Below are 26,267 nucleotides of genomic sequence, written 5' to 3'. Positions count from 1 at the left end.
TCCACCTTAGTTGAACTGGTCACATGACTGCGTCGTATGACTAAAATGCGTCATCGTTTTCGAAGTCCACACTGCGACGCGAAAATGTTGTTTAAATTTATCCACTTTGGACAGCGTTTTCAAAAAGCTCAGTTTTCCTTGACCAAAAACGCCGTCTCAGTGTGGACGGAAGGCCAAAACGGAGAGAAAAAGATGTGTTTTCAAACGAAGACGTATTAGTGTGGACATGGCCTCAGTGTCTGGGGAAAAAAGTATATTCCCCGACTGGTCGGGGAGTCCTTGCTGGATGTTGCTTGCTGTCACAAGAGTAAATTGGTCGCAATCACTGAAAACCTCCTTGTGTTTGATTTGGTTGCTAACAGCTTGTTACTGTTAACTTTAGTTTGCTTGGAAGACGTCAACTTGTTCAGCAACTACTTGCTAAGTAGTCTTGATGCACGCTCAATCATCCAGGTAGGTAAATCCCAAAGGTTGATTCTGTTCATCTGGACGTAGAGTTTTCAATGGAAGAAACATTTCGTCACTCATCCAGGTGACTTCTTCAGTCACTGGATTGAAGAAGTCCGACCAAAGAAGTTACTTGGATGAGTGACGAAATGTTTCTTCCATTGAAAACTCTACGTCCAGATGAACAGAATCAACCTTTAATACTTGCTAAGTAAGTAGTGAAACTGTGGAAAGTGCGACGGAGACTCTTTATCTTCAAAGCAAAAGGTGTGTCTTTTGAAAAGTGTCAGTTTTACTAAAGGAATTTGTTAGAATCAAAGCAACCACAGCAATTGCAAGGAGGTTTTTGGTTTTTGTTGCAATCACTTACCAACCTGTTGGGGAATGCAGTTTTTTTCTTATGAAACCACCAGTCTCTAAGCCTGTGTGACTAAGGCCTAACTACTCATAGGTCCAAGTGTTTGGGCCTTAAGTTACTTTAGCATTACTCACTCCCCTTTTGGTTTCTACCTAAACTGGAGGGAAATACTTTTGTATGTTACGTTTTAGCAGCTAGACGCTACATTACCTTTACAAAATATTCAGATTTTTTTCCCCTCTAGTTTTTGGTACTGAACAAATAGTGCTCTTTTAAGTGATTTCTACCCATTGTGGCTGAAAACAGCAATAAATGTGAAAGTAGTCAAGTGTGAACCAAAGTAAAGTGGGCCTTCAAATGAAAGCAATGTCTAGAAAGCTATAAAGCTCCAAAGTGCAGACTTGGCTGGCAATGCTATTTGAGCCCACACATATTCATTTCATCATATTGAAATGCTGCTCACAGCTGCTGTGATGCTGTTAATGTTGTTAAGGAGGATAGGAAAGCAGATTAACGAAAAAGGTGTTACTCCTCCCATTTTTATGTATATTTCTTTGTTACCGCCGACAACATCGCTGCAATTATTCAAAGCATCAACTCTTTCCCCTTGCCTGCTGATGCTCAGCACTCCTCTCTGCAGTTCAGTTGCTTGATATCTCCCAAGATAATTTGATGGGAAATTTATTTCATTTACACATCATACCACACTGGCAGTAATTAATTGTTCCGCAGGTTGGAGTACAATAGTTCACTGACTCCTTTGTGTGACTTCAGGCTCGTTACTGTTCCGTGATATGTGGTGAAAACTGGTAACAGATGTTGCCGTCAGCGAACATGTCCACAATGATGACTGCAAAACAACAAATTCCTGGATTTAATCAACCGAAAGCTTCTTGTAATATATTTCATTCTTTTTTGACAATAAGCTTCTTAGTGAATTACTATTTTCCCTGATTACATTTGACCTGATGGTGGATATTATGTTTTAACCCTACGAGTTTTTGGCAAACATCACTTCAGTGGTAGATATGTGAGCTACAAAACGGTATTGCATTAAACGCTGGTTTTAAATAAATGAATTTTATTCTCAAATCTGCTTTTATTTTACTTTAATATCATCACATAACATGAACATGAATATATACTTCCCTGCTCTATGTTAAGTAATGAACATAGCATATTATTTCGCACAAAACTGGTCAAGGTGAACCAGTCGTTGCTCAAAGCACACCATCTGTACCCTCCTCACTTCCCCATTTTTTCCATCACTTTATGCCGTGCACGAACATCACAGCCTTAAACTCGATTGCATTTACTTTTCAGATTTTCATGTCAACTTCTAAAATGTTTGTGACTCTCACCGGCTATTTGACAGGCATATTTATCACTGTGCAGTGATTGAGTAGCAATGACACACTGAGGACACGTGGGTAATTGTCAGCTTGGTCTATAAACTTAAACTAAACATGTGAATATTGAAGCTTGCAAATTCTGAGAACATGTGCACACAATTCTCCAAACCGGTGCAATTTATATGAGGAACTGTTATAACCAGGGGTGCACATAAGTGGTCTGCAAGTGCGAATGCCCTGTCAAAATAAAAGACGTGCACCAGATAAGAAGTTGTAACGCGCGTTTGCGTACATAAGATTTTCTGGAGGAGGACAGACATTTGTTTAGAACTCCAAAAGATGTCGAAGAAGCAAGCTCCCTTAAGCAATTACTTTGGTGTTCCTCCACCTCCAAAGAAATGTCAGAAGGAGTCCGAACCGCAAAAGAAGCGCGTATTCTCGGAAAAGTGGTTGCAGGAGGTGAGCTGGCTTCAAACAAATGATGAACGCACAGAGATGTGGTGCAGAATATGCCGTGAAAATCCCACTCTAGCGGACAAATACAGTGCCTTTTATATGTATGCAAACACGCGTTGCAACTTCTTATCTGGTGCGCGTCTTTTATTTTGACAGCGCATGCACACCTGCGGACCACTTATGTGCACCCCTGGTTATATATTTACTGGTTGTTTGGACGATATGAGATTCATATCAGTCGATTCAAATACTGAAGGGGTGTTGTTATACTCTGCATTACCTACGGGCTATGCAGATATTGATCTGGTGAGCCCACATCGCCTTTGCCAGTAGAGGCAAGAATGTCCACATGTGCATAGCTTGAGGTATGTAGCAGGTCATGAAAGGGCTACTCATGTGATTAACAGGAAGCATCAATATAAAAACCTTATATTTAAGGCATTAGTATTGATGGTTCATGTATTATATTTATATTTGCTATGACCAGATTTACCATTTTCCACAGCACATTTGTATTGGCTCTCCAGACTTAGATTTTACAAAGCAGTTTTCACGAGTAACTGAATTTCATTTATCATTTGTCACCTCTTTAATACAATATTGCGCATACACCACATGCTAATGCATAGCATAGATGCAGAGTTATTTGAAGCAGTGGAAGCTGTTTGTTTCAAGCTATGCTTAAGTCAGCAGGTAGAGTCTTCACCTTGACTGCAGTATCTAGGAGCAGGCAGCACATCACAATTTGTAGCTATAATGAATCTTAGTCCATTGCCCTTCATACTCTGCAACCCTCTTTAGTCCAGTCTCTTCCTCTTAAACCTAGTAAAGCAGTGCCAGTTTATAGACTGGCACTGCTTTGCCAGAGAAATACATTTCCCCCTGCTGATAAACATTCCCGACAACCATTCGTTTTCTTAATGGAATCGGCTGAAGGATGCTCAATAGCAGGCCCCATAAGCCTTCCTGTCCTTGTTGCATCTGTGCTAGAATCAATGGGACTGTTACCAGCAAAATCCTTTTCCTGTGCATTGCATGTCCTTTAGTTACGGGTGATGTGTTTTGTATTTTGAAAGCAGCAAACTAAAAAGTTTCAGCTACCTGTTGTGTTTTGGGCATTCACGTGTGGGTGGCACACTTTCATCCTTAGAACAAGATAACAATATGCTTTGATCGAGTAAAAGAATTTTGTAATTAAATATGTTTATAAAAGGAAATAATCAACACAGTCAATTATATTCAAGTACATGAAAACATAACCCCTGTGTGGGTTTTCTTTTTCATACTCCTGCTAATGGACATGTATCTCACATTGTCAAGTCTTTACCATAGACTCCATATAAAAATGGGTACAGCAAGGTGTGACGTGGCCTACTGATGGACTTGTTGCATATGTTTACCACCCTATTTGCCATTGGAAGTCAAGAAATTCGTTTTGTCCCACCTCCCTCCCATCACTCCCAGCCGGTCAGATCAGATGGCTGCCCTGAGCCCGCTTCTTCCGGAGGTTTCTTCCTGTTGAAAGGGAGTTTTTCCTTCCCACTGTTACCAAGTACTTGCTAATAGTGGGTTGTATTGACTTTAATATAAAAAGCAGCCTTGAAGTGACTGTTGATTTGGTTCCAATGGATTAAAAGTCCAAAACACTGCGGTGAGAAGAGAAAACTGTGATCCTCAAACTGTCAAAACTGTCATGTAGCACCATTGTTTTTATCATTTGGTGCAATTTTTGTGATAGAAACCGACTTGAATTGAAAGTAGTTTGAGTACTCAAGTAAAGCAGAAAAGCACTATACAAGTACCAGTCCATTTACAATGTCTGTATGGCTCTTAGTTAATTCCTCACAAACATAGTAAAAATACATGTCTGAAGAAAAAAATAAATGACTGTTTAATTTCTAAACTCAAATTCTTGTCACTTGACTCCGCGCAAGTTCATGTCTGGAGAAAAAAGAAAGAACGAATGACAGCCTTCAAATCTTTTCAGCCACGCAATAACTTCTAAACAACTGCCAACCCAGTTTTTGAAAGGGTTATACTCACCAAATGAAACCATAATAGTAAAAAAGCACGAGCGACCCGGGTTTCTGAGTAAGAGGTTAAGGTTTTTAAACAGGAATCTATTAAAGGCATTTTGAAAATATCATTGAGTGGTAACATCGCAACCTTACAAGACAAATCAGTCTGCACATTGTTGCGGGTTAGAAGATCAAAATGTGGATCCCATCAGACTTGGTAAGAACCATCTGAGGAGCTGGAAGAGCTGCACAGTTTGTGTGTACTGTATAAACCCACAGCAGGATGACGGGCTAATTGAAAACTAATTCACCCCAGGTGAAACCGATAAAGGCGGGGCTGATAATTACAACGGGGCTAAGCTTAATAGAGACAGGAAGTAAAAGTGACAACAGGGGAAAAATAGACTGTAATTGCAAAATAAAGCATAAAAAACCATCACAGTTTTAGTGTTTCTAAATATTTTTCACAGAAGATATTCACAGTCTGTGGCTTCATTTTGATTTTGATGGATTAAATACGATTTTAGCTTATTATTTTTTTTTAATTTAGAGGGGGGGAGGGTTTTGTTTTTTTTACAGTTGTTACTAAACTGCTTCTAATAAAGACATACTATTCACAAATCAAAACGGTAGACTGTCCTTCACCTGTTTAGGTTTAGAAAAAGAGGTTAAAATACACCTATATATGAGTTCAGTTTGCTCAGTAGGGATAGCCTATATGAAAAATAAGAGGCAGTCTGTATGATTTGTTAAAAAGCTCTATTAAGGCTGAATAACATCACAAAGGGGACCAAACATTTTCGAAACTCTGACTTGATATTTAGTTACTTTGTAGCTGAGGTGAAAATGTAAGATTGTTGTTTTTTTCACGTTACATAAACGATTCTGTGCTATTCTCTCTTGGAGTGCACTCCAGAACCCATCACTGCATTGTGTGGTTTGTCTGAACTTTGAGCACAAGCTGAAGCACTTTTTGGCAGACACGTAAAGTGACTTTGTCACTGGCGTTGCTCAGCTGCAGATTCATTGCTCGCTGAAGCAAATCTGACAAAAGGAGTAGAGGTCGAAAGAAAGGCGAGCTGATGTGGGAATGGAACATAATATAAAGTCTGTTAAAAACTTAATATGACTGAAGTGACACAAATTAGTAAGAGGGCCATCTAATCTGTGCGTTCCCATGTAGGCATAGTTCACAACAGGGTTTTGGTCCCCTGCCATTACGGACTGTCACTGGAGCAAGGATGACGAGAAGGGACGTCTCTAATTAGCCCTTGTCAGCCAAATGACATTGTAATCACGTGATTCTGGTAATTACTTCGCTTTTACAATCTCGCCTCTCATCTTAGGTTGACACGTTAACACTTGTCACTGAAATGAACCTCTTGTATTTGGAGATTACTGGCTGAAGCAGGGAATGGAGGGAATGTAAAAATGGAAAGAAATACCTGCTTCAATCCTCCACCGTCAAGCCCCGAGGCAACCTAATGTGAAAAAAGTCTTCTCATTTTATCATCTTTAGTGCGTAAAATTGAGAGGTTTTGGTGTATTTACGTGGACTTACACAGTCTTGACACTGGCAAGCCTGTACTTATCTGTTTGCACACCTTTTAGGTAGCTTTGGTTGATCGGCCTGCCTTCCTGAACTTCTACCAACTGAGCTGGTTATATGTGAAATTAAAGAGGGAAATTATTAAACAGCTGGCTGACGCTAAACACGGTTCCTGGACACAGGGCCGGGAGAAGGAATCGTTTTCATCCCATCTTATCCAGCAAAATTGATTCAAGGACCTTTTCCGCATATTTCTGAGAGTCTTCATAGTTGCAGGTAGAGTGGGTTTTATAAAGAGGGGAGAAAAAAGACAAGATCAGCGATACAAAAAAAAGGAATGCACATTTTAAGTCCAATTAAGGCGAGTTATCAAAACGTAGAAGAAATGATTTCCTTTTTTTCCTCCTCCGAGTAGAAGCATGTGTGCTTACCACGTATGAGAAACACTTACTCTGGAGGATATTTCTAGAAAGATAACACTTGTTCTCATTACAGAGGATATGCTATATGCCTAACTCCATATAAGAACTCACTGAATTTTGAGTCCTGCAGTGGCCTGTGCTGAAAAAGAATTCCCAAGCAATTCTTAAAGCTTCTCTCTGCGGGGGGAAATCATTAGTTGGGACACAGGTGACATCATTTGAAAGCGTGACCCCGCAAGCCGTGTGGAAACCCTGGATCGGGAGACACATCATTGAATAATACCCGCCTCTATTTCTAAGTGAAGCACAGGGGACGGCAAGGGGGGAAGTGGCAGAGCATTATGCTAAAATATGTACCATTTCCATCATGGTCCGCTGGGCTTAGGCGGCTGTTGTTTGTGCTGCAGTGACTGTCTTGGTTTCTTGGTTCACTCCATCTCCAGCCTGGGCCTCATTATGTGTGACAGTGCTCTGAAAAAGCAGGTGGAGGCAGGAATGAAAGGAAGGGAGGGAGAAGGCTTGCTGTACGGAGATAGGCCGTCTCCTTCTCCTGATATCATGGATGAATCAATTGATGCTGCTTTGTGCACTTTTTCCTGCTGACCCAGCGGAATTGGGGGGAACATATTCGGCCAGTTGCCTGTGGCATGGCAGCTAAAGTTGAGTTTAGCTCACTCTGTCACTATTACCTCCCCTCAAATCTGGGATTCTTGCTACCAAAAAAACCTCACACTTGAAAATTTGTGCATTTGTGCATATACACCCCCACACACACACACATATGAGCCATACCCTTCCTCTAAAATGCATTCCTCGCCTGTGGAGTTATAGCATTAGACTGTCTGCTAGATATTAGGGTTGTGAGGGTAAATCTAGATGATGGATGATTTCTGTTGTGCTGTCAAAGCCAGTGCTTGATAAAAGAACAACACAGGACAGACGCACAAGACAAACGGATGGCAGAGGGAAAGTAAAACTCCCATCAATATCTGCTCTTACCCAATTCATAGCACTGAAGCTAATTGAATCGGCGCCTACAGTATACGGCATCGCTTCCACTTATAAGGGGCAGCTTATTTATAATGTCACAGTGTCAGATGCTTTAAAACCAGCCAATACATTAAGCACACTGTTCACAGCAGCACCCACAAGGCAAACATTATTACAGGTCCTCAATCAAATGTTTTCACTTGCATGTTGTGTCAACTCACCAGGCATCTTCAGCCGACTGTGGGCAGAACAAACGCTGTCTTGTCTCTAAGAGGAATAAATATTGATATGCTCCAGTGGCCTAGTATGTTAATTAAATATGTGCTTATTGAAATTCAATGACAGCTGGAATTTCACAGTGAGCGGGGGGATCCAGCTTCTCCCCAAGAGTGTAAAACATAATTGGTTGACAGCAAAAAGTAACACACAATTAGTTAGGGAGGTTTAATTAATATTATTCAGGCAAGGTCCTCGGTTTAGATGCGTCCTGCAGCGCGTTTCCTCTCCGCTGTACAGATGCAGTAGATGCGGGGCTTTAGGCGAGCGGTTGACATGTGCAACAGGGGTCCGTTTTTCAGTGGAAAAAAAAAATAAAATCCCCCAGGAATCACAGCGTATATAATCAAAAAACCTGGGCTGCATTTATTAAAGACCTTTTCATATATTTTTTTTTAAAAACACTGCAGTTTTAAGAAAGATGCACAGCACCAAGTTAGCAACGAGCTAACTTTTTTTGGGTGGCAAACTTTGCACCTTTAATTAACACCAATAAAGCATGTCTTAATGCATTTTGCATTTTGCATGGCTTGAATAGCTGCAGCTGAGTGGAGACATCGCTGTGGATACAGAGCCCAGAGGACGGCATTAACAGAACATACTGATGCTGTCCTTAATTTGCTGAAGGACATCAAAAGCAATCTGAAACCTGCAACCCGAAGAAGTCACAGAATAATCAGTGCACTAAATCTGAATTTTTTTTTAGGTCTCTAGTTCCTTTCCAGAAGTGAAGTAAAGCTTTAATAAACTCTTTATTTCACTAAAGTACATACTCTTCAGCTAATGGCTCTCTGCAGAGTAAAAATACAAAGGCAACCTCCTTGCACCTAGTTAAAATCCACAGCGCATCTCACCTGCAATGTCTCTCTTTGCAATAGGGGACTCATGTCAACTGGTTGCCAACTGCTTGCATTTTGGTCATATTCTTATACAAAAGAAAGATTGCTGAGCAGCTGTGAATTTCCGCAGTTAATTTCCCATCCTCCAGCAACTTTGCCACTGCTTGTAGAGGAATGTCTGTTCAAATCTGTGAGGTTCTGGCTGGACTTTAAATGTGAGAAGTTAACTTCTATTTAATGTAAACTGTCTGTAGCTCACAATTCAATTCAGTTTTTTTCATACAGCACCAAATCGCAACAACAGCCGCCTCAAGGCGCTTAATATTGTAAGGTAGACCCTACAATAATACATCAAGCAACACAGTTGCAGTTTTTGCCTATTTGCTACCGGTTTTTGTCATAGTGGCTTCAAAGTGTTGTGGCTTACACATTTGCCCAACATGCAAACGATCCCTGGTTAAATCCTGGGAGGAGATAGTTTGGTCTGACCCTTAGACCCCTTAGATTCCTAACAGGAAGTGTATCCTGTGCAAAAAAAAATGAAATATGCCTAATTAAACATGTGGTGTTACCTGCTGTGGTGACCCCTGTAATGTAATTGCTGAACTGATTCAATCACAAACTCATAGCAGACTCTGTCTTATTGTCATTTTATTGTAGTTTTGATTCCCTGTGAGAGAGTGAGGTGAAAGGGCACAAATACTAACAGTTATTATCTAGAACCATACAAAACACAGCAACAATTAGTTTTATAATCACTTAATATCAATAATACTCAATCATCATTGTTGAGCAGTTTGGACACTGCAAAGTATTCGACTTTGATCATGTGAAATCTTGTACCTGCTGGAGACACCAAGGCTGAGCTGGATTTATTTTTCTATCCAAACTGCATATCGGAAAGCTTTAAAAACGTTCTCGCTATTTGTAAGTCTGATAGGTAATGCCATACATTATTTCTAAAATGATTAAACCGACTATCCAGCATCTACGCCCACTTCACACCATGACTAGTTAAGAGGAACTGCTATTTCTAGCCCTGTTTTCAAAATCTGTTAGTGTGTGGCTGAATCTTCCTTGGAAATGCTGTCATTATTGTTTTTAAATGGTGTCGCATCTACCACCTGTGGGAAAGACCTGCGTCTCAGATAAAGTAAATCACACGCTCAGACACGTAGCACCGGCTACACTGATGAGACTGATTAAGGTCTCATTTGACTTTAAACATTTTGTAAAGGTCTCAGTAAAGCTTGTGCCTGAGAACATTTTTATCAGTGCAGCTGCTCCCTGAGCATTTATCCCACAGTAAGCCAATTCAACCTGAAGATCCCAAAACCTATAAACTTAATTCATGCTCACCTTCCCTTGCCCCAACTGTCTGTGCTTTCTTCCCACAGTGTCGCTGACACCTGGAGTCCTCCGTGAGTCATGTATCACACTCACTTAAATGGCCTCACATGGCTTATGGACAACAATCCGCTTTGTTTTGGACTGTTGTACCAAACATTAAAAAGCAATTTGCTGGCAGACCTATTGAGCAGACCTGCAATCAGTCCCCCAACATCACTCCCCTGGTGGATTGTTATTGTCATTGACTGGATGGGGGAGGGGGACCTCTGACAGTAGGCAGTTGGGAAATTACAAGCTTTATTGCGCTGGGCTCCACAAAAGGCAAATGGAAGTGAGTTTAAAGTTGGGACCATTGCGATAACACACAAACGCATAAAACGCAGACAATCAACATTTATTAATCTCCAAATTAGATACCAACACAAACAATGGGAAGAGCCGCCAGATTATCCCAAGTTAAATGGAACTCCTGCTTTGCATTTACCCGCATCCTATCAGGTGCTTGGATTTAATTGGTCAAACTTGGCAAATCAAGATTATATGATGGAAATATGGTATGGTTCACAATGCATTATATTACAGTATAGACTGAACAGTTTCATGACTACAGTTCATCCTTTTCCAACCTCTGTGTTTCTGACTTCTTTTCAGTTCAGTTAAATTAGGTTATACTATATTTATAAAGTACTAAATCAAGAGTTGTGTCAATAGTTGGCTGCTTTATTTCGAACAGTAAAGACACTACAGTATTAGAACAAAAAGCTCAACAGACAAATGGCCTCTTTAGAGAGAGCACCTGGTGACAGTGGGAAGGAGAAAAAAACCACTTTTTTAACAGGAAGAAACCTCCAGCAAAACCAGGCTCAGGGAGGACCAGGCATCTGCTACGACCCTGTGGCGGGGCGTGGTCTGCAGCACAGCTCCGTACCCACTCCTCGGTTGGGAGGGCTGGTGCCCGGCAGGTGCCTGCACCCATTCTAGCTCCCCGGAGGAGGGCCGCGGTGCAACCGCTATGTCCACCACCGGCTTACTCACCTGCCCAGCCAGAGATGGAGGTTGGAGCGTCAGAGGGTCCTGCCCAGCTGAAGATGGAAGTTGAGGAGGCGGCCGCTGGACGCGCAGATGGCCCCCAGACCCACCTCGTCACCTCTGCCGTTGAATACACGGGTGGCCCACTGAACTAAGGGCTGATTCCCTCTCCCGCCCACAGGTGGGGGGTGTGAGGTTTGGCTGGATAGCTCCCCAGCCTCAGCCGGGCGATGGGGGTATGTGGTATGTGAGACAGGGAAAAAGATCTTTTTTTTTTTTAATCTGATGATTTCAGTATCTGTCACCAACTTTTTTTACCTTCACATTGACTTGCTGACTTGTAAAGGACTCAAATGTAAAACATAATGTATCTGACTGAAAATGATGATATTGATAATTCAGCGTGGGATTTCTTTTTAAATATATATTTACTACAGTACTGTTTAGCTATGAAGGCTGCCTTTAGATTTTTTCCAAAGTGTCCTGGCCATAACGATGGCAGACAAACATTACAGATCAGGCAGCACAAAAAATGACACAAGAATTAATCGTACAAACAACTTGGCTGCCACCTTAAAACAAATTATGGAAAGAACCCAAGACCGGACCTTCTTGTTGCTGTTAATCTGACGTACTATATTGCTGCATCAATATATCATCCACGTTATACACATAGTTACCCTGTATATTATGTGAAGTGATATTTTCAGGAGATAATGTATCAGCAGTACAATACAAATTGTTCCTATCCCATCTAATGCCTTGGATCTTCCTTCTTCTCATGTTCCCAAGGACGAAATGAAATCTCAGTCCAGTGGGAATTCTGTGAATCTTGCTCAGGTTGGCGTCAGATTCCCAACATACACCAGCTTCTACTTTTGGCTGCCTTGGCCTCTATCAGCACACACATATCTCTTCACTCATTGTTTATTTCCCTGTACAGTAGACATCAAACAAACATGACCAGTCATGCTTTAATATCGCACCAAACTAGATATTAAAACAAACAAAATATGAAATAGTGGACTGTAAACCCCACGTCTCTACAGCAAGTACTCGGCTACACCACACAGCTATTCAAGTAACAAATTAGAGATTAGTGGAACGCTGGATGACTGCTCTGTGCGCATTTGCATTTGTGTTTGAAAGGAATGTGGGTGAAGACGTGCTGAACAGGGGTTGTTTAGATTTAAGCTCTCTCTTCATTAGTCGAGCCTTGTTGCAGATGAATGCTCGCCCCAGGCAAGGCACCACAATCATTCAATGACACTGTTCATTCTTCTGTCCAGGCACTGATAAATGATCAAGAGTTTCTCCAACGCAGATGAGCTGCAGCACATGAAACAAAAGCAGCATAAGTTTAAAGAGATAGAAAACACTGACCATTTGCTGATCCTCTCAACACAGCAGCCTCTCACGCTTTGGGGTTTTGAAGCTGTTGAAGTCATACAGTACTGTGCAGCCACTCCTCATTTCTTTATATCTTGATTCCAAGCAGCCAGACTTTTGATTTTTTTTTGATAATTTTTCAAATTAGTCTTGAGCAATAGTTCTCCAGGATTCCTGAAGGGATTTCAGTGTGTTTCTTTTTACATTGACTGACTTTATCTGACTATTTTCAGAAGAATGTGTTTTTTTGTGTTTGTCTGTTTTTTAAGACACTTAACACAAACCTATGAATCATTCAAGCATAGAGGCACCTAACTTCATGGATGAACCACTGTTGTGTCTACACATAACAAACAACTTAGCAGAGAACCAATTTTAAATTGTGTCTTTAGGCACTTTGTTACTGCAGCCTCTCACAAAAACACATATTTCTTCAATTTTTTTGTTGTCTATGAAAAAGATTACAAAATTTTAAGTTAACAGAAAACCAAGGGAGCAGAAAACCTGGAATATCTCAACATGTTGTCCCTAAAAAAAATTGAGGAAACTAGACAAGAAATGGGCCACCAAAAAACTGTTTACAGTATCCAAATGTCATGTCATTGAGAAATAGAAAAAAATCCAGCAAAGACCTGAGTCAGGACCTGAGAGATATCTGGGACACATCTGGACCTTCAGTGGATGGGTGGCTGTCAAGAAGCCATTCTTAAGGATGGTAAACAGGAAGTAAATGCTGAGGGATGCTAAATTATACAAGAATTTGACCGGAGATCGCTGGCAATAAGAGTAAGATGTTCATTGTTGTTCAAAATTTATTAAATTATAAACACAGAAAACTACCATCAGATTGTTATCCACCATGTGATACTGCCATCAATGCACTATGCACAATGGAACTCTATCAGTCATGGATTGGCCTCCTCAGAGCTCGGACCTCAACATTATTGAAGCAGTGTGGGATCATCTCGACAGAGAACAAAACAAAAGGCCGAAACATCCAGAGAAGAGCTTTGAATGTTCTTCAAGAAGCCTGGAGAACTGTTCCTGAAGACTACTTAAAGAAATGACAAGAAAGCTGCCAAAGAGACTTCAGGCTGTGCTGAAGAATAAAATTGGTCATACCAAGTACTGACTTTCAAGTTTGTTAGATTTGACCAAACCAGTGGTGTGCAGTGACTTTTACAGAAAGGCAAGCACAGACGATGAAATCATCAAAAGTAAAAGTAATTATTCTGCAGAAGAATGTTCCCCATTGGTGTTATATGGATTGCCGTTACTGCTGAAGATGTTTAAGGCTGATTTCATTTTAAATACTTTATATTCTGTTTAATCTCCAGTAATGCATCCTATTCTATAAAGTCATATCTTTGGACTGGCTGTCCTATGAGGACCACATATCTCTATAAGCCTACAGCTGTTAATGAGCTCAGCAAATGGCTTGAGAAGTGTGTGATCTGGTTAACTGTCGATATCTACAGGGGGATTAAAAATACTCAAGAAAAATCATTATCAGAAATGCTTTATTAATCTCAAAACAAATTATGTGGACACATTAGGGTGTGCTGGCAAAACAGTTGGTTCAAGACTTTTGCACAGTACTACTGTACATGCATTGGGCTTTTAACAAGAGGGACCTCACTAAGTAAGTAGGATGTGGTTTTTAAAAAAAAAAAATAAAGAAAAAATAGACAAATGTATGAAAACTGAATTAATTTAAAATGTGTGTTTATCTCCTCTGCCATGAGCTCCAGCCATTTAAATTAAAGTTTTGCACAGTTCGCTGCTGTAAATAGTGTGACTGTCTGCTAATCTGCTAAAAACATTGGTTAGTCCGGTACAGTTTATAAGTCTAACCTTTGCCTTTCCTTTCCCAGTCATCTTTATGGATAACCATCTGCTCGGAGGCTGGCTGTGCTGCCTGGGTCATGCACCTACATTAGTATGCTTCAGTTTTGTATTTTTATTTATTTTTTTAACACGATACAGTGCATATAGTTATTTTCACACATAGGACAACTTTGGGAAAATCAGGCAGGGACATTTCCGACAGCGCGCAGGACGACACGAGCCATTGCACACATATCGACCCTATTGGAAGTAGTGTAGGAGGTGAATGCAGTGGACTAGCAGCTCCAAAATTCGCGCAACTGCACAATCCAACCGCATATTGACTTCATACTAAGGAGCTGACAGGTTAAAGACGGGCTTATAACTTTTTACTGCCTCTGTTAGATGATGTCTATAAAACTAAACTAGTTACAAGTGAAAAACTGTCAACTGGAAAAGAAAACTGGTAACTCTGCCACTTTGATTTTTTTCAAAGTTCCCTTTTTTTTGTCAGCCTGAGAAGATGGAAAGCTGAACTGGTGAATCCCATGAACCATGTACCCATCCAGTCTATGTATAAGAAACCTGAGGTTTTTCATTTCAAATTTATAAAGATCCTAATAGGAGTTGCTACAATCTTGAAAAGACAAGAGGCCTGATACACTGATACAATGATCTGTAATTACACGTGATACAAACCATTGAAATCACAAAGATACACTATGTCAGGAGCTCCGCCTAATAAAATACAACCATGTGAGATCTGTGACCAATGATTTGATGTCTCCATATTATGAATAATTTTACATCTGGTCACAGGAGTGATTATATTATTGATGTAGTCAACGCCAATTTGTCATGGACATAATAGTGCTTCACTGGTTCTTGCCAAATGATTACATTAATAACCATAGAAGGAACAATAGAAACAATAGATTGGTGTTTTCTAAGGCTGCCCAGCATTATGTGTGGTACAATATTCTGCACATACTGCTGCTGTATGTGATTTGACTGATCAAACATCAGTGAGATTTATTGCATTTGCCTTAAAATGCTTTTGAATAAGCAACCAGTGGGACGGTTTGGTTTATGTGTCACTCACTTCAGTGAGAACCTTTAAACCACATTTATATTCATACCTGATATTACTCAAAACTGATTTGTTTGATTTGTTTTAAAAAACGGTGCAGTTAAAGATCATAGTGACAGCTGTTTTCAGCAACTAAAGGACAGGAAATGCTGCCACAGGCAAGTCTAAGGACCCTGCAGATCAGGGCGCTAATTACCACACATTTCCTCTTGCTTGGCAGTTTATGCCTTGTACAGAGTCATCACATAGCTGGGACAGAAGGAATTAAGGCAAACTTTGAGCCTTGCATTTCCCAGCACAGATGATAATTTTCCAGGCAATTAAGATGAGCTGCGTTTGAGAAGGTGAGGTCGCCGCATGCTCATGGGTAGTGTGATAAAACCAGCACAGCACTGTTGTTGGCAATGTAAAATGCTGCTTGTCAGCTGTCCTACAAGCTTGGGTAATTGACCCAGGTTTTAGACAAATTACCAATATCAAAAAGTCATTACATTCTTTAAAATGAGATTCCCTAATGAAAACTTTTCCTAAGTGCTGCGGTCTTAAACAGTGTCCACCGGTTGTGATTTCATCAGTTTCAAAGCCACTCACAGTGTCATGCACGATGTCTTGCTTGACCAAGCCAAATGGTCAGTTTATTCCATATTCAGCAAATTGAAACTTTAATGCAAAGTACATTACATTGCTATATATGGTTGCTTTATGTTAAGAGGTGCAACAACCAGCAGAATGCTCTAAAACTGCTAGTTAAGTAAAACTACTGTCTACTGCAACTTTTAGCCTTTCTTGGTCTTTTGTGTCTAAGCTAGGCCGGGAAGACCCAAGTAACACAGGTCTAGAGACCGGCTGAATTATCTGAACTAACGTTTAAATGTTACATAAAAAAATGTTGCTGGAAGTTGCTTAATCAGTTGCCCTAGAGAATGCTTAGTGACCTCCCTGCAACTATGACTAAGCAGGTAAATTATGGGGTTTTTTTGCTGCAAAACCTCATTGCAATTATTCGCCAGTTATTGTGGTCATCTGTAGTTTGCATGGAAGATGTCAACTTGTCTGCAAACACTTGCCAACTGCTCACAGAGTGTGAAACAGACACCCCTTTATTCGATGTAAACAACATTTAGGCAAATGTTCTTTCACTAGACAAGCAGTTGTGAAGTGTTTGCAGATAAGTTGGCATCTTTCATGCAAACTACAGACGACCATTCCAATGAGCTAGCGACAAAAGCAATCACAAGGCAGTTTTGGGCGTGACACCCTCTTTGTGACCAATTTCCCCTGGTGACAGCCAGCAACCATTCAACAACCAGTTCGGGAATACAAAATTCGGACTGGAGGTTGCCACGCGGTCATTGCCCGATCTTGACGGTCTTAACGGTGGCTAACATTCATTTTCATGAACTACTTATGGGCACATAGAGGTGCAGAACTTCGTCCAGTTTGTCAGCCACGTTTGAGTAGACTGAAAAAAATTATCCAATGACTGATTTAAAAGATTCATGCTACAGTTTGTATGGTCATTTATGATCCCAGGAGAATGAATTCTACTCACTTTGACCCCCTTAATCATTCCTCTGCAAAACTATTAAGTTGACATTTCTAATGAAGAAACTGATAGTCACGTCTCCCTCATGAATATGTTTATGATCCAGTCATCATGCCAGAATTTTCATTTGTCCAATACTTTGAATTATGATTAGTTACCTGCAACATTAATGGCATTCCAATCAGCCTCAATTGCTCTTTGTAATTACACCTAATTAGCAAATGATAGCCAGATAACTATGATGAATGCTATAGGCTACACTGCCAAGTGAGTATGTGTCACAATGAGCATCTTATCACACTGATGTTACCTTTTAGCTCCAAGCAACATTTCGTATATCTAGCATAGAAATACAGTGTTGACTACCGATGAATGCAGCAGTATGTCACCATATGTGGAGCCCACTCCTCCTAATGCAAGTGCTGTATGTCTCTCAGGACAAGATATCCACCCACTATTCATAGTTTCAGAAAAAAATAAACAAAAGCATCAAACTTTAAAAATCAGTCATCGTTTGCACATTTAATGGGATTCTGCTTTTAATTGCATTTCTGATATTTTGCCTCCTACATGTTACTTACAAGCTACAGATTATTTGCAAAAATGAGTTCAGTTGTACAGCTGGAAATTCACATCATCTCACAGTCAGTACAACTTGGGATTTATGAATTTTAACAAAGCATACTAAAGGTATGCAATGCTTCAAGTAAAGTTAAATCAAAACTACCCAAAACTGAGTTATATATAATAAAAAAAACAGGAATAACCTTCTCTACTTTATCAAAAGCTTTCAGTGCGCTCTAACATGAATCCAGCCAGGGCACCTTGGTTTTACTTTGGTTATCAAAGGTGTTCTTCACCAAAACACAAAGCTCATTCATTAAACTCATGCAGGTATTTTAAAATTCTAAACAATCTTTGAAATTGCCCTCTGAGTATTGGCATCTAGAGGACACTGGTAGTGTTAAAAACAGCTGGGTTGAAGATCACTGTTCGCAACCCACATGAATTTGGAATACCACCCCACCACCCAAACACTAATCCTGAAGGTTATCAAGAGTTCAGAAGCTCACAGACATCAGAAACTTTGATGCATCCTTTCTGTGTTCGTGGGAGCATGCTGAGATGTTCCAATTTGATAGTTTCACTTTTGAATGAGACGACAAGGACGGGCTCACGCATATATATCGAGCATACCACACAGACTTTTTTTAAAGACATAACTTCATTAAGTTAGAAAAAAAAATCTGTCTCTGAGGGGAGTTTCTGATGTAATAGACTATTGCTTTCTACAGCGCCGCTGATCCCAGATGAGAAGAGGCGGCTTTGTTGCCATTATCTTACTAGGTTCCATCTGGGCTTCCTTTTGCTTGTATTCATAACCCAACACACTTCACTCATCTTCCATGTTAAATAATTTAGCAGCACACACCGCATTAATGGGGGCGATGCATCTCTGGGAGATGAGAGGTGGAGAGCGGTTATTTATGTACGATATCAACAGGGGAATTTGGCATTGTGTTTCAAATGAACAGGAGATGAAAAATATGGGGATTTGAACCGTGGGTTATTCAGAGAATGTGCTAGAAAACAAGCTGTGCATGAAAAGTTGCGCTGGAAATGTGGTAAGTAGGCATGTAAAGAAGAAGGAGTGGAGAAATCCTGCATGGATGCATTACTCAGGACATCAGTATGCATGCAAGGAAACTGCATAAAATAAATAGGAAGAGCGCATTTTATGAACATGTAGGGATCTTTAACTTTTTGTCAGGCTGCTAAGGTTTTTTTTTTAGATAGTAAAGTCACCAAACACAATTTCTGTATGAATTAAGAGATCATAGTAGAGTATTATAGCATTCAGTTTGCACAGAAAAATGTCAGCTGTGGCCATTCAAAACAAACAAAACAAGTTCATTTCAGTTAAATAAATAGCTCTCAGTACATCCAGTATGCAACAGCAGGCTAACCTCTATCATCCACAATGCATAATTATTAACTTAAGCACATAACACTCAAAAATTCATGACTTTGAGCAGATTGTTCCTGTGCAATATTTTAGCATTGATTAACGACAGTTCACAATTAGTACCAATACAAATACTGCACGAAGAAGGATGAAAGCTGTACAGCAGCAGAAATTAGCATCCAGAAAATGTCACGATGTTGCCCACATGCAGAGCAATAACACAGCCAGCAGCCTCAGCAGCCTCATAGTTTTCTGATATTGCCTAAGCACACAAACCGGCAAGTGTTTGCAGCTGTTTTACATATATTTACTGCAGTCTGAAAATCAGGGAAAAAAAAGGCTGGGAAGGGGAGTGGAAACTTAAATGGGTTGTCTCGATGAACAAAGTGCATCGGATATATACGTTTAATATGCTATTACGTGTCTTAGAACTGCGATGGGGGGGGGGGGGGGGGGGGGGTTTGTGTTTGTTTTAAATAAACACCAGATACTTCTTGACCCCAGAACTAACTTGCAATCATAATAGAAAACATAAATTCCCAGTGCCAAAGGAATAGTGGTGAATGCAACACAAATTGTCTGCATATTTTTACTCATGCATTTTGCTTTAGAGATCTTGAAAATGTGTAGAAAATGTATTTTCTTTTTAGTTTTGTGGCAGAGCATACCGTAAAAAAGAAACTTCCACCAGTGGCCTTAAACAGCATCTCATTCGGGAACTTGTAATAAGCAAATAACAAAAATGAAAGGAGGGGTGGATGGGTGGAGGGGCTCTATATGATTCCAGAAAAAACAAAAAAAAAACAAAAAAAAAAACAAGGAATATGTCTGTTTTGGGGAAAAGATGGATTTTAGATGATGTGAAAATATAACAGTACAAAGCCACGTTCGCCTTATAGTCATGTTGGTCCTGGGTTCAAATCCCTTTGTTGGCCGGGGCCTTACTGTGTAGAGTTTGCACGTTCTCCCCTGTGTCTGACTCTGGCTTGCCCCCTCAGTTCAAAGACCTGCATGTTAGGCTAATTGGTGACTCTTAATTTAAAATTAATACTTAAACTGTAGGTGTGAATGTGAGCGTGAATGGTTGCTTGTCTCTCTGGAGATTAGTTGCTGGACGTGTACCTCCCTCTCGTCCAGTGACAGCTGGGATCAGCTCCAACCCACTCGTGAGCCTGAATTGGATAAGTGGATGGATGGTGAAAATATAAGTATATCATTAAAATCACTGTTCTAATGGAAGACTTTTAGACCGTCCCGTGTACTCTAATTAGTATAATTTAAAAGGTTGGACACACGCATCTTCATAAGCAAATAGGTAAACATATAAATGTTTGATTTCTAGTGGGAATTTCTGTGTACATGAAGAGACACAGCCATGTAAATCTCAAAAATAAAAAAGAAGGAGCCCAACAGTTGCAATGGACCGACTAAGGGATTGGGACACACTCTGTATGCAACTTGTATCCATGGCTATGCAGCTTTCCCCTCCATGGTTTCGGGTCCAACTCAGAGGATTTAGAGAAACTGAGAAGCAGCAAACTTTCACCAAAAGTTTACATACAGTTTTATTTGAGACAAGCAGAGGGCAAAGCTGTCATGCATCTTTGTCTTCTTCAGGAACGGACAGCTTTCGTTTAAGCCTATTTAGTGTACCGAGAGCAAACATTTGTACTGCAAGCTGTCTTTGGCCTACTCCCTAACCACTTCTAAGTACATTTACAAGTACACTATAGAGGCACTGAAGAGGCACCCTTATTAAACTCTTCATCAGTAATTAACCTACCATCTATCCTCTCCCCGTGATCATGCTAACGAGCGATCTAATAATCCCTAGTGACTTGTAAAGTGCATGCGTCATGAATCACTCAAAGTAACTCGCTCTGTCCATAGATGGGTCCATGCTGTGTCTATATGTCTGATATATTGTTACATTGTTTCCTTTTTTACATTTCAAAATACCAGTTTACAATTTAAGTAAAACAAATAAAGAGGATTTCCTCTGTTTCTGAGTCCGAGTGTGTGTTTGTGTGCGCTCCCCCCATTACCTTGAACGACATGTGCATTCTCACTTTAACTTTGCCTTCACTTTTAATTAGTGGATACATATTTTAAGTTGACCTAACCCCAATTGCGCACCATTTGTGTGTCCTCTGGCAACGGCGAACAACTTCTTGATTTTTTCTTTTTATTTCAAACAAATGTGGGTGTTTTTCAGCCTGTTCTGACAGTATAGCTCCTTTATCATTCAGCAGGCGCACACACTTCAGCAGGAGCTGCATTACAGTAATTGATATTTGTATCCTGAGACAGTTAAGTAAAACAACCTCTCTGGCTCAAGGCATGAGGAGTTCCCTGAAATGTAAATGGAGCTTGAAGAAGGCTGGGAGTGATTTAGGAGTCAGTGACATCCACACTCTTTTGCTAAGTCAGTGAAAGTGCTGAGTGCAGGGCGCCAGGTCTGTTGGTTACTCTCTCCCTCTCCTTTTCCTTCTCCCAGTCATCGTCTCCCCTTTTTTTCTATCACACCCTCTCCGTTTCTGTCTTAAGACATTGTTCTGGCTACACATATGTGCACACTCAGCCACATCAGAAACATCAACTCAAAGGGGCAGTTACAGGCTCATTATAGGCACAGGAAATATTTTTAAAAATCTCCTATAAGAATGATCCTGTTGTAGCCATTGTCCTAGGTCGTCGACCCAGCATTTTTAATTTATTCTGAAGTTTTGGTTATTAAATTTTATACAACTAATAAGTATATTAGTTAGTCTTATATCCTTTAGTGCTCGTTATTTCTTTTTCCTGGTTCTTGTTTTATTATGCTAGTTCCCTTTCGTGTCCAGTCTCTTCTAGCCTCTCTAGTCTCCGTGTTTTGTTATCCTTTCTTTCTCCCTGGTCATGTTCCTGTGTCTGACCGGTGTGCTCTGTCTGCTTTCCTTTTCTTATCAAGTTAATACACTTGTAGTTCTACCCCTGCGCTTATCCCTTTCTGTTCCCGTAATCTTCTGTGTTTCATCCGGTTGTCTTCCCAATTAGTCATGTATCCATGTTTATTCTTCAGCCCCTGTGCCAAGTTCAACTGAGTCTTGGTCTGTCTGTTGCTTCCCGTTTTATTTTGATAGTCTCCTGTCTCATGTATGTGGTGTTCCCTGATGTGCAATCTGATTGCTGGTCAGATTCGGTTCCGCTGTTTTCCCAGGTGTTTCCCTTCTACCTAAATACCTGTTGTGTAAGTATTGTTCGATCCCTTTGTTCTTTGTCATGTTGTCCCTCATTGTTGTACCCTCCCTCGCAGTATGTTTTCCCATTTATTTTGAAGGTTTGGTTTTCCTGGTTTTGTTACTCACGTTATTTTGTACTTTGTTTGAATTTAATAAAAGACCGCTTTTTAGTTTCTCTCATGTTTCTGAGTTCTGTGTTTGGACCCTACTCCTGCTTGTTACACAGCCAGTCTTGACAGTTAATTCGCTCTTGGACCAAGGTGGGACCACAGACTGGCAGCAAACCAAACCAGAGTTAACAGATGTGTATGTGGTTTAACTACACAACAGTGTAGTAAAGACATAAAGTACAATGACACAAAATATACTGTTGAAAAAAATTCATTCTTTCAGCTGTGTCTTCAAAACAAAGAAGATATGTTTGCACACAGACAGCACACAGTTGAGTCAGCGCCACTGCAGGCAAAAGGAGATTATTGTTCCATCTGAAGTTATTAATAGGGAGGCAGACCTGCACCAAAAGCCCCAGTACACAACAGATCAGACATCAGAAACAACATTGACATTGATGAAGTCAGAAATGGAATGAAAATGAGCTAGGGTGGAGGTGGGTTCCAAAGTAGCTTGCAGAGGGCTGGCATTGAGATCAGCTTTAATCAAATGATGTAGTACCACCATGGGCTAAGTTTGACTTTATGACCTTACTCTATGTCAAAAATGTATTTCCATCCGGCCATTTTCTGGAGGGTGGAGGATGATACACCCTTGTTGACTTGCCACTCTGTCACAGTGGTAACACCTAGGCAACCACTCATACTCATATTCCAGCCTACGGTCAATTTTGATTCACTAACATGGGTGTCCTTGGACTGTGGGGGGAAGCTAGAGTACCCACAGAGAACCCACACAGACATGGGAAGAACATACAAGCTCCATGCAGAAAGACCCAAAACTACATTCAGTTAGTGTGAGGTAACTTAGTGTGAGAAAGTAGGACTATCTAACCTATAATCATTAGTTGACCTAACTCAGTGGTTCCCAAACTTTTTTTGCCAGGCCCCCCTTTGTTTTACAAGAAAAATGTTCGTCTGACTATCTTCAGGTTTTACACGCTTACATATACACACGCAGTTACTGTCCCTCCATTTAGAAAGGCAGAGGCGTCACAGTGTAATTATTTTACGTGTAGTTGTTTTTTTCCTGTGTAATAATATTCAACATTGCTGTCAATACATTTTTCAAAAAAATGCCTCTCTGTGCAAAATGGGTTAAAAAACAAAAACAGCTGTGGGATACTGTTTGTCCGTGATTTGAACCGGGGGAACAAATCGTGGCAGGATCAGCCTGATATTATTTGTATCCCACTGTAACTTTACTGCATAAAGAGCTAACATGTCCAAAATGTCAGGAGTAGTTATTACAAGAAGTGTTTGTCAACTAAAAATCAACATTGTGGGATACTCTTTGGCCGTGATTTGGAGAGCCCAACGCGTGCTCCCAACGCAGGGAAAACTAATTTTGCAGGGGAGACCTACCTTGGCACTTGTGCAGGTGAAGCCAAAGGGAAGATATGCTTCACCATATTTTCTAGTCTTTGGCTTGGAAGGAAGTTGGTTTGGAAACATATTTGGCGATGCTTCATCTCTTGCTTTGCGTTTGTGTGGGAGCCCCGTCAAAAACCTGTCCACAGTGTCCAAGCGCTCTTTTTTTTTTTTTTTTTCATACCGCGCCCCCCCTGCAATAGCTCTGCTGCCCCCCTAGGGGGCGGGCCCCACACTTTGGGAACCTCTGACCTAACTAATGATTAGGTCAACATTATCTTTCCCATCTAATCGACACTGTAAAAGATGAATACAGTTGGTGTTAGGTCATCCATTTGTTTGTGAATTTCTATTATGAAGCCTTGGGTTGTGTGTTTTATTAAGTGTTTTGAAACTGTATGTTGCAATCTACATGAAAGTGCACATTCATTAACAATTCATCACTGAAAAGTCAAGAACCAATGAGTTTAACTTGGATGGTCCCTCTTTCTCTCATAGAATGACCCTAATTTACAAAAGGGTCTATATGTTCTATTTGATACACCCACAAAAAGCATCAGTATAGTGGTCCTAGGTCAACAAACAAACCAAGGTCATAGATAAATGAGAGTTTAGGGCTGTTTTACATTGACTTCTGTAAAACTGGAAGTCTTTTGGGGAGGCCCTCTAGTGGTCATAAAGATGTTGCAAGTTTAAGACACCTACGCTTTGGCTTTGCATTTGTGATGCATAAATTTCTCATCAGCTAGAATGGCAAAATATTCTCAGAGCATAGTATTTGCATACTGTAAGAAATTCTAATAATTAATGTTGTCTATTGTATTTTACCAGTTACTTGTTATGTATCCAGGACAGAGAGCCTGTGCTGCAGTGAATTTTGGCAGATAGGTAAACCAACTTTACAGTCAAGCTGTGGTCACAGTTGGATTCAAACAAGTTTTCAGCAAGAACAGAGAAAAGTTATTGCTGTTTGGGTACAGAGGTGAACTTTTATTTCTGTAGCTGCGTTCTGTTAAACATTTAGACATTTTTGGAAATAGATTTATTTGTTTTTTGCTCAGAGCTACGGGAGAAGATTGATGCCAAAAGAAAAAAAGAATAAACCACTAGCCATCTTAGCCCAATTTTCAAAACTATGCCTCTCAGCACCACTAAAATTCCGAAATTATCACGGTGTGTGTCTTCTGTGTCACAGAGAAATGAAAAAAAAAAAGAAAAGAAAAACTGTTTTATAGAGCTGAAGCTCTTTCACTGCTGGGCCAATAGCATTTATCATCCACCTCCTGATCTCACTCCTCTAAGAAAAATAAATACTTATGCTTTCAAAATGTAGGTTTTATTAACCTTATTAACCTTCATCCTAACAACAAATATGTAACACATGAGAACTACTAAAAGCATGCAGTAAATCCAGCGCCAAATCCCAACAGTCACCTCAACGCACTTTTATAGTAAACAACAGAAAGAAAACTCCATCAATCAAACAATCTCCTATAAGAGCATTTGGCGACAGTGGAAAGGAAGAACTCCCTTTTAACAGGAAGAGACCTACGTCAGAACCAGTATCCAGTATTAAGTATCTGTTTGTGGATGTTTGTGTTAGTGTGTATACTAAACATTGTTTAAGTCGGTTTGTCGTCCATATGTTTGTTCACATCGACCTTCTTCAATAAACTCACCACTGGAGTGTACATCCTCTTGCACTTTTTAACCTCCTAAGACCATGCATGCATTTTTAGTTTCTCTTTGCTATTTGGGCTGATTGGGACCTGATGATTGTAAAAACAAAGAATTGTGTGATTTTTTTTTCTGAGAAAAATGAGATCCACATATGAGGACATTCGCTTTAAATTTCGATAGGACAGTGGCAGTATAATGTCCTTTAAGTGGATATCAGGCCCTTGTAGAGCAAAATTTAGTATTTTGGTCTAGACAACCCAAAATGTGATGTCCACATATGTGGACACCAGGTCCTAGGAGGTTAATTGGCTGCACCACAGTGGCTTTTACACATTTCTAACTAGAGAATAAGCCAGCCTCCACAATCACAGAGAACTGTTTCAGAAACAAGACACAGGTAAAACCACTGGGCCTGGAAAAAAGCCAGAAAGGAAAACCAATAAAAAATACATAAAAGAAGGGAGTAGCTCAATAAAAACAGGAAATAACTATAACAAAGACACCGAATGTATGCATAGACCAGACACAGACAAGGAAGTGCGAGATAATTCTTTTTTTCCAAGACAAAAACAAAGTACAGCAGAAAAACAAAAAACACTGTCTGCTTATTTGGTATGATTATAGTGAAGGAGAAACTGCCTTCAGGGTTGATAGTCTAAATGCTGTAATCACTCTAAGATTAGTTGAAAGTACACACAAGGCAGTGACTTATTTAATTTCTCAACCCATGATGAATACTAGATTAAAATGAGTGCAAAGACAGTGTATCCCTGGAATAGGTTAGGGTTTACTTCCTTTCTTTACCCACTTCTGCTATAGTCCACCTCCCAGGGACCCGGCTAACCAGGACCGAGCTCCTCCACTAACAAAACCCTTTTGTGAAAGTCTTGAAACCCACTTATCTGGTTTTGATCTCTTTCA

At 40.2% G+C, this 26,267-nt stretch overlaps 1 long non-coding RNA gene across 2 annotated transcripts in view; it reads right to left on the bottom strand.

The window, feature by feature from the left end:
- LOC112846493 (uncharacterized) overlaps window positions 1-26,267 on the bottom strand; it is a 48,202-nt gene that overhangs the window by 6,888 nt on the left and 15,047 nt on the right. Inside the window, exon 4 of one of the 2 annotated variants that reach the window (XR_003219496.1) lies at window positions 12,115-12,415. The exons of the other annotated variant lie outside the window; for it this stretch is intronic. This is a non-coding gene — a long non-coding RNA (uncharacterized LOC112846493). Of the gene's footprint in view, window positions 1-12,114; window positions 12,416-26,267 lie in introns of those variants that run through there. 2 annotated transcript variants of the gene reach the window in all.

This window comes from Oreochromis niloticus, linkage group LG3, assembly GCF_001858045.2.
Source record: "Oreochromis niloticus isolate F11D_XX linkage group LG3, O_niloticus_UMD_NMBU, whole genome shotgun sequence".
In the NCBI taxonomy this organism is placed as follows: domain Eukaryota; kingdom Metazoa; phylum Chordata; class Actinopteri; order Cichliformes; family Cichlidae; genus Oreochromis; species Oreochromis niloticus.
Note: the sequence above shows the minus strand (reverse complement) of the source record. Positions and strands in the feature narration are given on the sequence as shown.